This window comes from Miniopterus schreibersii, assembly GCF_964146895.1.
Source record: "Miniopterus schreibersii genome assembly, chromosome: 2".
Taxonomy (NCBI): domain Eukaryota; kingdom Metazoa; phylum Chordata; class Mammalia; order Chiroptera; family Miniopteridae; genus Miniopterus; species Miniopterus schreibersii.
This window is the reverse complement of record NC_138102.1, coordinates 86,486,419-86,498,950: the sequence shown is the minus strand read 5'-3', so window position 1 is coordinate 86,498,950 and position 12,532 is coordinate 86,486,419. Positions and strand designations below refer to the sequence as shown.

The 12,532-nt window shown below is 35.3% G+C and overlaps 1 protein-coding gene across 1 annotated transcript in view; it reads right to left on the bottom strand.

Moving 5' to 3' along the window:
* The window catches only part of NBEA (neurobeachin), an 817,699-nt gene that overhangs the window by 330,637 nt on the left and 474,530 nt on the right, over positions 1-12,532 (bottom strand). The gene's annotated exons all lie outside the window — the stretch shown is intronic.

Genomic DNA, 12,532 nt, shown 5'->3' with positions numbered 1-12,532 from the left:
ATTTTATAAATAATTTAGCCATTTTCCTTTTCCCCATATTTTACATATTCATTAACTCTTTGGATGTCTTTCCCAGAAACAGCTATGTAAAATCTATCCTGTTTACTGACTATCATCTCTGGGCTAGGAGAATGCTAGTGCTAAGATAAGTTACATCTCCTGGCCATGCCCTGACCTGCTCGCCCACAGAAGAGCTCTCTGTGCTCTTCTTTTGTCTTTTCCTCCAGTCAGTCTCAAGTTCAGTCCTCCAACCACTCACTTTAACAATTCTCCTGAGCATGGAGAGCCCTGTAATCCTCTGAATTAGACTTAACTTCTTTACTTGAGCTTTAAGGAAGGACCTCTGTCTTATCTCCTCATCCCCCCAAAATAATGCTATTTGTGGTTGATACAATGATTAGGCATAACCTATTCTTGGCTGAAGTTATTTATTTATTTATTTTTACTTTAAACAATATACTTCCTCCTATTCTCAACTCTGATTGCTCTTAAAAAGTCTACCAGTTACCATTTTAAGGCCACTGAATTCATTTCACTCAATTCTGGGAGTCTTCCTAGATGGGAGATTTTGATGAATGCTTTACTTACCTCTTCGAAAGACTGTCTAAATTTTTCTTCCACTGAATTCTCTTATAATTCAAATTTCCCAAAATCTGTAGGTACTCTTATGCATGATCACTGTATGCATATCCTGCTGGTATGAATGTGTTTAAGGACAAAGGGCAAAGCAAACATATTATGAATCAGTACCTGCTAGCCCACAGATTGTATAAAAGAAGATGCATGAGGGAATTATGTGCTAAGGTGGCATTGTAAATCTCTGACTGATTACTCATGAGTTTCTAGTAAGTGTCTAAATTAGGGGATAAACAGAACTAAAGTTTCCTTTGTTGCCAAAGTTAAGCATTTTCATTTCCAGTTCAACTTAGCTTATGAGTTTTTAGTTCATGCTACAAAATTTACATATTTTCATTGTTTTTAAAGTGGATAGTATTATAAGAAACTACAACACTTTGAAAATGTAAACCTATTACAAAGCTGAGATAAAAAGAGAGTAAATGAGAAAGAAATAATGCCTTACTTTCAGACTGATGTAGAAATGATAACAATTCAGTTTTCTTCATTAATTAATTCATTTTATAATTATTATTGACCATTTTTATGTGCATTAATGTTTTCCAAAATATATAATTTACTGGTTAAGAAGCATATGCTACATAAAATTTTTAAAAAAATTACTAATTCCAAATTCACTTAGTAATTGCCTTTCCTTTTGTTCCCTGTACTTCTCACTATAAAATAAAGGCTAACCCTCATGTTGCTTAAATATATGTTAAATAAAAGACTTGTTCTTAATATTAAGATAACAGGGACAGCACCAAAAAAGGGAACAGGTGATGACATTTTCATCATCCCCAATGAAACTTGTGGGCATCTTGTTTAAGCACTGAGCTAACAATATAAAGAAGTTATCATAAAGAGATTCCATGGGATTTTAATATAATTACTACTATAAAAAAACCTTGTTATCATGTCCTCAGAGTTTGAGCACTAAATGATAAATATCCTGACTAGTACCCTATATAAGATGTTTCCCCTCACATTCATCACCCAGGGGTATTATAACTGCTTGTTTACTTTTCCCTAATGCCCTGTGACCTCGTTTTAACATTCAGTATCATATGACATAAATGCCCATTATATCTGTCATGGCAAAAGAATCATTGTTGTCTTTTTCCCCCACTCCTCATCAATTTAGTTTTACCCCTGAGTATTAAATATAATTAGACATAGAATATAATTTTAAAAAAACAAGAGACAAACTATTTTTATAAAGTAACACAATTATAATAAATAGCTAGATAAACTAGTTTGGAAGGGGTGGAAAATGTCAGTAAGGATCAAGAAGATTATATTCTTTTTCTTGTGAACTCCCAATTCTGATTTAGTATTACCATAAGTATTTCATGACCTCTCATGACTTATTTTCTTATCTGTAAAATTGAGTTGCTACAAAACCAGGTTTAATCTTTAGTTAGACAGTCAAGATCTTCCTTGATTGAATTTGAACCCTATTTTGGAGTCTTAGCTTTAAATACTATCATTTTCATACTTCATTCTGGATAATTTAATGTAATGAGACATGCCTGGTTGTTTCAACCCTATGTAATTCTTTGGGACTCAAAAGTCTGAATACTCATCTATTTCTTTATAAAGCATACACTCTAATTAATGCTTCACTCAAAATGTTATTAAATATTCATTCACATTAATATTATAACTACTAAAAATTGCTATGAGCTCACAAACTAGGCTATAGTTCTTCAGGGCTGAGACTGATCCTTACATATCTTTGCATTCTACACTGAGTGTAGCAAGTGGTCTATTGTGTATCATATCACAGAATACTTTGTTACATATGTATTAATGTAGATGGAAGAAGGTATATTCCCCTAAATGACATATTAATTAAACTACCAGTTAGCTAACAAACATAACTATGTGCAGAACGTATTGCTAGAGGTTAGGCACTTAAACTTTTAAGAAGCTTTCATTCTGAAAAGTCATTATCTAGTTTAATAATCACTCTTTGATAATTTAATATTATAATACCAATCAATTGAATTGCTATATTAGTAAAAAAAAAGAGAAAATTCATATGACCATATGATAAATAATGAAAAAGCATATGACAAAATTATATACCTATTCAGAATAAAACCTTTTAACAAATTAGGATGGGAAGAGAAGGGAACTTCCTTTCATTTGATAAAGAATATCTACAAAAAAACAATAACAGACAGACAACTCTATGGAAAATATTACAATTATGGCAAAATATTTAAAACTTTCCCCTTGCCATTAGTACTATCACACTTCAGTTTAACACTGTATTGGAGCCCCTAGTCATCACAGCAAAGGGAAAACAAAAGGAACAAAAAGAGAACTGCAAATTGAAAAAGAAGTAAAACTGTCAGTATTTGTTATGGCAAGACTGTACTCACAGGAAATCTAATAAATATGGAAACTATAACAATTAATAAGTGAATTTGGCAAGATTATTGGATAAAGGTCTATGTATGGAAACAACCATATTTTATATATAGGTCTCAAGCTCATAGTTACATTTTAAAAATGATAATATTTATAGGAGTTTCACAGAAAAAACATCAAATACCTAGGAATAAGTTCTATGAAAGAAGTATAGTATTTCCCCACTGAAAACTACAAATTACTACTGAGAAAAATTAAAGACCTATATAAATAAAGTCATATTTCATTGATATTACAGTATTTTAAAGATGTCAATTCTCCAATTTTTTCTATGGAATCAATACAATCCTAATCAAATTTCTAACATTTATTTTTACAGAAATGGGCAAGATGTTTCAAAAATTTAACATGGAAATGCAAAGGCCAAGAGTAGCAGTAAATCTGTGAGAGCCACATAACTCTCACAGGGTTTACTTTACTAGGCATCAAGACCTATTTATCCAGCAATAGTAATTAAGACAATGTGGGCTTGGTGCAAGAACAGACAAGCTGATCAAAAGAACTTAAGAGAAAGTCCAGGAATTCCAGAGACAGACCCAGAACAAGCATCTTCATACAGTGCGGAAAAAAAAATGATTTTTCCCAATAAATAGTACTGGGTCAAATGACTATCCAGATGGTAAAACATTAATCTTGACTTCTACCAGTTACCATACACAATTCCAGATGGGTTTCAAATATGACTGTAAAAGGCAAATCAATAAAGCTTTTAGGAAAAAACAAAACAAACCTAGAACATCTTTATCATGTTTGAGCAGACGAAGATATCTTAAACAAAAATCACTAACCATCAAAGAAAAAAACTGGTAATTTGGACAGAAATTAGAAAGCAGAAGGCAACCCACAGAGTGGGCCTCAGATCCAGAATATTTGAAGTCTTACAAATCAGTGAGAATAAAAAGACAAGCCACTAGATCAATGGGCAAAAGACTTACACAGACATTTGACAAGAGAATAGGCAAATCTGTATCTGTTATTATAAAAGGTACTCAACTTGTCAATAATATTGTAATAACTATGTATGGTGTCACATGGGTATTAAACTCATTGGGGTGGTAACTTTATAGGGTATACAAATGTCTAATCACTATGGACACTAATATAATATTATATGTCAGCTGTAACTGAAAAATAAATTTAAAAAAATAATAAAGTTAATATGATTTACCTTAAAAAAATGTACTCAACTTCCCTAGTGATCAGGAAAGTGAAGATTAAGACAATAATGGAATACATTTACTTCCACTTGAATGGCTAAAATGAAAAAGAAAAAGCCAAGTGTTGCAGAGGGTGCTAAAGAGCTGAACACTTTCGAAAGCAGTAAATGCACTGCTTATTTAATAAAAAATAAGTTTGGGTATATTCACAAAAGAGACTACTACATAACGATGAGAATAGCTAGCCTAAAACTGTGCAATGATATGAATGATTCTTAAATATTTTTAAAAATATATATTTTTAATGTCTTTATTGATTTCAGAAAGTAAATGAGAGGGACAGAGATAGAAACATCAGTGATGAGAGAGTCGTCGATCGGCTGCTTCCTGCACGCCCCCTACTGGGGACCAAGCCTACAACCTGGACATGTGTCCTGACAGGGAATCGAACTGAACTGGGAACCTCTTGGTTCATGGGTCAAGGCTCAACGACTGAACCACACTAGCTGAGGAAATCTAACAAATTTTATATTGTGTAAAATTAACCGAGTTTATATTATATGATTTCAATTACATAAATACAAAAGTAGGTTAAAAATAATAAGCTCTTTGTTCTGGCCAGTGTGGTCAGTGGTTAAAGTATCAGCCCTCGCACCAAAAGGACATGGGTTTGATTCCCGGTCAAGGGCACATACCTGGGTTGCAACTTCAATCCTCGGCTGGGTTGGGAGGAGTGTAGAAGCAATTAATCCATGTGTCTCTCTCACATCTATGTTTCTCTATTTCCCTCTCTCTCCCTCTCCCTCTATCCCTCCTCCACTCCCTCTAAAAACCAATGACAAAAATATCATCTGGTGAGCATTAACAACAACAAAAATAGCTCTTTGAATTTAGAATAGTGGTTATCTTAACGGGGGTGGAGTATACAAGGAGGACTTCTAAGGAGCTGGTAATGTCTGTTTCTTTATCTAGGATTATAACTGCATAGTTATTTCCAGCTTTTGAAAATTCATTGAGCTGTTTTATTAAGATATATGCAATTTTCTGGAAACCACTCATGCCTCTTTTTTGCCTCCTTTCACTGTGATAATCTATGAGCCATTTCACTGCTTATTTGAAATTCAAATCTATCACTTTGATTGACTTATAAAATAAAATCTACCCAAGAAACTTGACTTTATTTGCATTCTTTACCAACACACGAAGGAAAATTACAAAGCTAACTTTATAAACAAAAGATGTTAAATGGCCAGCCAATGTCATGATATAGTTTACACATACCAGGAAATCTCCAAAATATGTTTATAATGACCAATGTATTCTCTGGAATTTGACCACAGACACTTGTTCCTAAGAGCTAGGAAGCATTCTGTATTTTATTTTTTCTTCTAACCCTAAAGGTACATTATAATCAGAATGACTATGATGATTTTTTGGAAAAATACTACGATCAGACTCTATCTCCTCTGAGCTGCTATCTTAAAGTGATTAGTGAAGAGCTTGTGAAGACCAGAATAATAATAATAAATGTCAATGAAAATAACCATATCAGTGCTTCTGTTTTGGGCAGGGAGTGAGTTTGTGTACTTGTGTGTATTTTTTGATTGAATTATTTGGTTTGATTGGATAAACGAAAGACAGGTATATAACAGAGGTCATAAAAATAGGAATGTACTGGTAGAAGGTATCAGAATGTATGGTGAAGTTACTGTGAAGGCAGGAGTCATATGGCTTCCAAAATGATATTTAATGGTAAAGCACTGAGCCAAAAAAAAAACACCCAGAAACAACCGGAAGGCTAAATATCTGGATAGGTAGGTAAAGATCACTGGAATTGTGGCAGTCAGTCAGAGAGGCATGAGCAGACCAAGGATGATGGGCTAGGTACAGAAGGTCATCAGGGTGGAAAGCCCCAGGTGCCTAGCAATGGGCAATTGTACAGTAGGACCTGGCCCTTAGGGTGACCTTTCCTCCCCTAGCATATTGCTGGTCATGCAGTTTGGATCCCTTGACCTTTCCTCCCTAGAGATAACATCTAGGCCTCAGTTGTATTTCAGCTCTAGGCTCAGATAAGAAACAAAACCAGCCACAGCTGACCTCAGAACCAGATGCATTAGATAATGAACCCCTGCCCTGGTGCCGGCCAATCAATCAGTAGAGACCAGAACCCTGAAAGGACACACCTGGAAAACTGCTGAATATTCTATTGAGATCTTTGCCTGAGACCTCCCCTAAAATCTCCACCCTTAAAACCCTTAGGAGGGAGGATCCAGTGAGTGCTCCCTCCTGGAAGCACTCCCTCTCTCTCTTTCCCTTCCTTCCCTCCCCTCCCCGCTCCCCTCAGGCTCTTTACCATTAGCTTCCTCACTCCCAAGCTCCTAGGGCTCTTCCTTTGTCCCTATAACTTGTTTCCTCAGCCCATTTCTTCTACTAATCATTTCTTCCACCTCTGTGATTTTATAAATAAATGTTCTCTTATAGTTTGGATCTTGGCTCTGAATTCTTTCCTAGCCAGAACTCAAGTACTGAGGTTGCTGAACCCAGATGGGGTCTGACCCCACAGGCCTAACAAATGGTACTGTTCTTGCTTCATACAACAGGATCTGAACTAGAGGCTTATTCATTGGAAGAGGTAAATTTTAACCAGGTTATAGGATGACAGCATCTTGTTGCTTCATGACAATTGTATGTTTCAGATGTTAAAGTTTGGAAGCACTTGTATTGGGGGAAATTAACCATCAAAACTATAGAGAATAGAGATTACTGCTCTGCAAGAAAGGGATATCCAGTCAAACCCTAATTCACAAAAGATAGTTTCTTCCCACTTCTAGCCTCAACAATTCAGCCTAAATGGGACTTTTTTGCCCTTTATTGGCAGAGGATTTGGTTCTGTCACATAGTTCTCTTCACAATCACTGGACAGTGTTTAAATTAGCTTCCTTCTCTATCTGATGCTTCACCACCTCTGCTGCAGGTCTTTGCTGCTCAGAGTCTGATACTCTTTGATCAACAATAATCCTGCCACCACCACTGTAGCTCAACCCCTTTTTCTTAATCTCTGTTTGGTAAATAAAAATTCAAAACAAAAAAAACCAACTTATCAACAAACCAAGCAACTTAGAAGATAATCTTGGTTCAAGGTTCTTAGCAGCTTTTTCCCTATTCCTTAGCTCTTTAAAAAAAATGAAAACAAAGGGTATTTGATTGTCATGGTCTTTTCCATACCATAGAATGTATCATCTCACCAGAATGGGATATGATACATTCTCCCATTTGCTAGGAAGAAATGCTGAACAGGGCCCCTCAATATCTGAGTTCCCAGCCTGAAGGTAGGATGCCAACACTTTTAACTGTAAACAGGCTTATAGGAATTTTTCTGCAGTCTCCTTTGATTAGAGCATGTGCCCACAACTTCACAATCTCTTTTCTTAACTACTCTAAAACTAATCTCCCTCTCCTTCAACAGTCTAACAGTCCAGAAGGGAGGACATCCTATCCCTTCCATCATCAGACTCACACATAGTCTCCAGCATCCTGGACATTATGCCTCAGGTCTTGCGCAATTCTAAACAACTGGGATAATTTATAGAAAGAAGATAAAGAAAAAAAATGAACTAAAGGACATGTTTGACACCGAAGTATCAGCCTTTTTCATGAAATAAGATTTGTCAATTGACAAATCTGGTTTTCGTGAGTAATAGTAATACTAAAATTATATTGTGGTTTAAGTGACAGAAGTTTTAAATAAGAAGTCAGGCTTATAAAAATGTTTACAGACATTTAAATCACAGCAGTGAAATTAAATTTAACTAAATTTAAAATGAATGAAACAGCATTCTTAAAAAGAGAGGAAAGTTTTCACTCAAATGATGTGACATGCAAATAAAGTAGTTATATCAATGAACAAATGCCACAGAACAACATCATAATACTTAAGGGCTCTGTACTTTATGACAGAACCTTTAGTGAAAATGTTAATGTAGTCCTGAATAAAACTGAGCTAGCATTTCAGCTGCTTCAGTAAAACCTTCAGATCATGGAATTAACGGATCATTTTTCTTTTCCTATTATTAACCAAAAATAAAAGTTAAAAAAGAAAGAAATTTTGAAAAGGAACAACAACAAAGGTTTACGTTTTATACTATCCAATTAGTCCCTGACAAATTGCATTGTATTTAGACATTTTCCCCTCAAAAATACTTCTAGATCTGGGCCTTGAAAAATCAGACTTTGATGTGCATATTGGTCCCTTCCAAATGCACTCAGTCCTAACAGAGGGAACCACAAGTCATGGGATGTTGATAGCTCCAGACAGAGTATTCAAGGCCAGTTCCAAACAGCATCTGACATTGGCTTGCACCAAAGACGCTCCAAAAAACTGAGAGTTCTAGCAAATCTACCAAATACATACGAACAAAACAAAATAGGCAGCCAAAATGGGGAGACGAAAAACTAAGCCCCAAAAGAAAGAAAAAAGATTATCCAGGAGAAGAGCTAAACAAAATGGAAATAAGCAGTCTATCAGATACAGAGTTCAGAATACTGACTATAAGAAAGATGAGAAAAGGTAGGGGAACTATGAAGGAAATCAAGAATGACAGAGTAGAAATGAAGATTACATTGGAAGGAATAAAGAGCAGATTAGAGGAATCTGAGGGTCAGATCAGCCAATTAGAAGACAGAGTAGGAAAAATCACTCAGAGATCAAAAAGAAAAATGATTAAAAAACAGGACAGTTTAAGGGAGCTGTGGGACAACATGAAACATAACAATATTCACATCAAAGGAGTATCAGAAGATGCAGAAAGTAAGCAAGGGTTAGGGAATCTCTTTTAAGAAATGGCAAAAAACTTCCTTGACCTGGTGAAGGAAAAAGTCACACCAGTTCAGGAGGCACAGAGAGTCCCAAACAAAAAGAGCCCCAAACATGCCCAAGCCCAGACACATAATGAAAATGCCAAAAAACACAAGACAAAGAGAGAGTCTTAAAGGCCACAAGAGAAAAGCAATCTGTTACCTACAAAGGAGCTCCCATAAGGCTTTCGGCTGACTTCTCATCAGAAACTCTACAGGCCAGAAGGGAATGGCATCAAGTATTCAAGGTAATGAAAAGCAAGGATCTGAACCCAAGACTACTCTATCCAGCAAGGCTATCATTCAAAACAGATGGTGAAATAGGAGCTTCTCAGACAACAAATGTCTAAAGGAGTTTATCACTACAAACCAGCAATGCAAGAAATGTTAAGGTGACTGCTGTAATAAGAAGTAGAAATATATATATAGAGAAATATAGGCATAAAGAAATAAAATGGCAATAGATAGGTATCTATCAATAATAACCTTAAATGTAAGTGGATTAAATGCTCCAATCAAAATACATAGGGTAGCTGAATGGATAAGAAAACATGACCCAAATATATGCTGTGTAGAAGAGACCTACCTCAGAACAAAAGACTTAGTATGAAAGAATGAAATTGTATGAACAAAGTATGAAACTGAAGGAATGAGAAAAAAAATTTTCCACACAAATGGAAATGAAAAAACACAGCTGGGGTAGCAATACTCATATCTGACAAAATAGACTTCAAAATGAATACCATAACTAGAGACAAGAAAGATCACTATATAATACTAAAGAAGTCAATCCAACAAGTGGATATAACCCTGATAAACATATATGCACCCAATATAGGAGCACCTAAATTTATAAAAAAATTCTGAAGGACTTTAAGGGAGAGATTGACAGCAATGCAGTCATGGTAGGGGACTTTAACACCCCACTGACTTCACTGGAGAGGTCTTCCAGACAAAAAATCAACAAGGAAACAGTGACCCTAAATGACACACTAGATCAGATGGATTTAATTGACATTTACAGAACATTTCACCCCAAAGCTGCAGAATATACATTCTTCTCGGGTGTGCATGGGACATTCTCAAAGATAAACCACATGTTAGGACACAAAACAAGTCTCTATAAGTTCAAGGAGACTGAAATCATATCAAGCATCTTTGAAGACCACAATGGCATGAAATTAGAAATGAACTACAATAAAAACACTAAAAACCTTCAAACGAACGGAGGCTAAATAGCATGTTAATGAACAATGAATGGGTTACCAAGACGTAAAGGAAGAAATAAAAAACTTCCTGAAAACAAATGAAAATGAACACATACCACTCCAAATCTATGGAGCAGTCCTGATAGGAAAGCAGTCCTGATAGGAAAGGTAGCACTACAGGTCTACCTCTAAAAACAAGAAAATTTTCTAATAAACTCTCTAACACTGTAACTTAAAAACTCAGAAAGAGAACAACAAGAAAAGCCCAGAGTAAATAGAAGGAAGGGAATAATAAAGATCAGAGCACACATAAATGACATAGAGACTAAAAAAACAATATAAAAGGTCAATGAAACCAAGAGCTGGTTATTTGAAAAAGATAAACAAGACTGGTGAACCTTTAGACAGACTCATTACGAAACAAAAAGAGAGGACCCAAATAAACAAAATCAAACCGAAAGAGGTGAAGTAACAACTAACCCAACAGGAATACAAAAGATTTTAAGAAAATACTATGAACAGCTATATTCTACAAAGCTGTACAATCTGGATGAAATGGACAAATTCCTAGAAAAGTACAATCTTCCAAAACTTAATCAGGAAGAGTCCGAAAGCTTGAATAAGCCAATATCCGCTGATGACATTGAAGCAGTAAACAAAAAACTCCCAACACACAAAAGCCCTAGACTGAACGGCTTCACAGCGGAATTTTACCAAACATTCAAAGAAGTTCTAACACCCATCCTCCTCAAACTATTCCAAAAAATCCAAGAGGAAGGAACAATTCCCATCTCCAGTGTACTAGGGTTTCCTTTTCTCCAAATCCAAGAGAAAGAACATTTCCAAACTCTTTTTATGAGGCCAGCATTAGCCTAATTCAAAAACCAGATAAAGATACTACAAAGAAAGAGAATTACTGGCCAATATCCCTGATGAACATAGATGCTAAAATCCTCAACAAAATATTAGCAAATCGGATCCAGCAACATATTAAAAAGATCATACGTCATGACCAAGTGTGATTTATCTCAGGGATGGAAGGCTTGTATAATATTCGCAGATCAATAAATGTGATACATACATCAGCATAAAGGGGAAAAATGGGATGAAATAAGTGGATATCAATAGTAACTTTAAATGTAAATGGAATAAATGGGCCAATCAAAAGACAAAGGGTAGCTGAATGGATAAGAAAACAGGACCCAAATATATGCTGTCTACAAGAGACCCACCTGAGAGCACAAGACTCACACAGGCTAAAAGTGAAGGGGTGGAGTAAAATATTCCATGCAAATGGAAAGGAAAAGAAAGCGGGAGTAGCAATTCTTATTTCTGACAAAACAGACTTCAAAATAAAGACCATAATGAGAGACAAAGTTGGTCACTACATATTACTAAAGGGATTAATCCAACAGGAGGAAATAACCCTTATGAACATTTATGCACCCAATATAGGAGCACCTAAATATATAAAAAATCTCTTGGGGGACTTCAAAGGGGAGATTGACAGCAACACAATCATTATGGGGTACTTTAAAACCCCACTGTCAGCATTGGACAGATCATCAAGACAAAAAATCAACAGGGAAACGCAGACCTTAAATGAATCACTAGAACCTAATGGATTTAATTGACATTTATAGAACATTTCACCCCAAAGCAGCAGAATACACATTCTTCTCAAGTGCACATGGAACATTCTCAAAAATAGACCACATGTTAGGGCACAAGGCAAGTCTCTACAAATATAAGAAGATTGAAATCGTATCAAGCATCTTCTCGGATCACAATGCCATGAAACTAGAAATCAACCACTATAAAAAAACTCAAAAATATTCAAATACATGGAAGCTAAATAGCATGTTATTAAACAATGAATGGGATACCAAGGAGATCAAGGAAGAAATCAAACAACTCATGGAAAGTAACGAAAATGAACAGACAACAACTCAAAACCTATGGGACACGGCAAAAGCAGTCTTGAGAGGAAAATTCATATCGTTACAGGCCTATCTCAAGAAACAAGAAAAAGATCTAATGAACCATCTAACAAAACAACTAAAAGAACTAGAACGAGAACAGCAAGAAAAGCCCCGAGGAAGTAGAAGGAAGAAAATAATAAAAATCAGAGCAGAGATTAATGACATAGAGACTAAAGAAAGAATACAAAAAAATCAATGAAACCAAGAGCTGGTTCTTTGAAAAGGTAAATAAGATTGATGCACCTTTAGCCAGACTCACTAAGAAACAAAGAGAGAG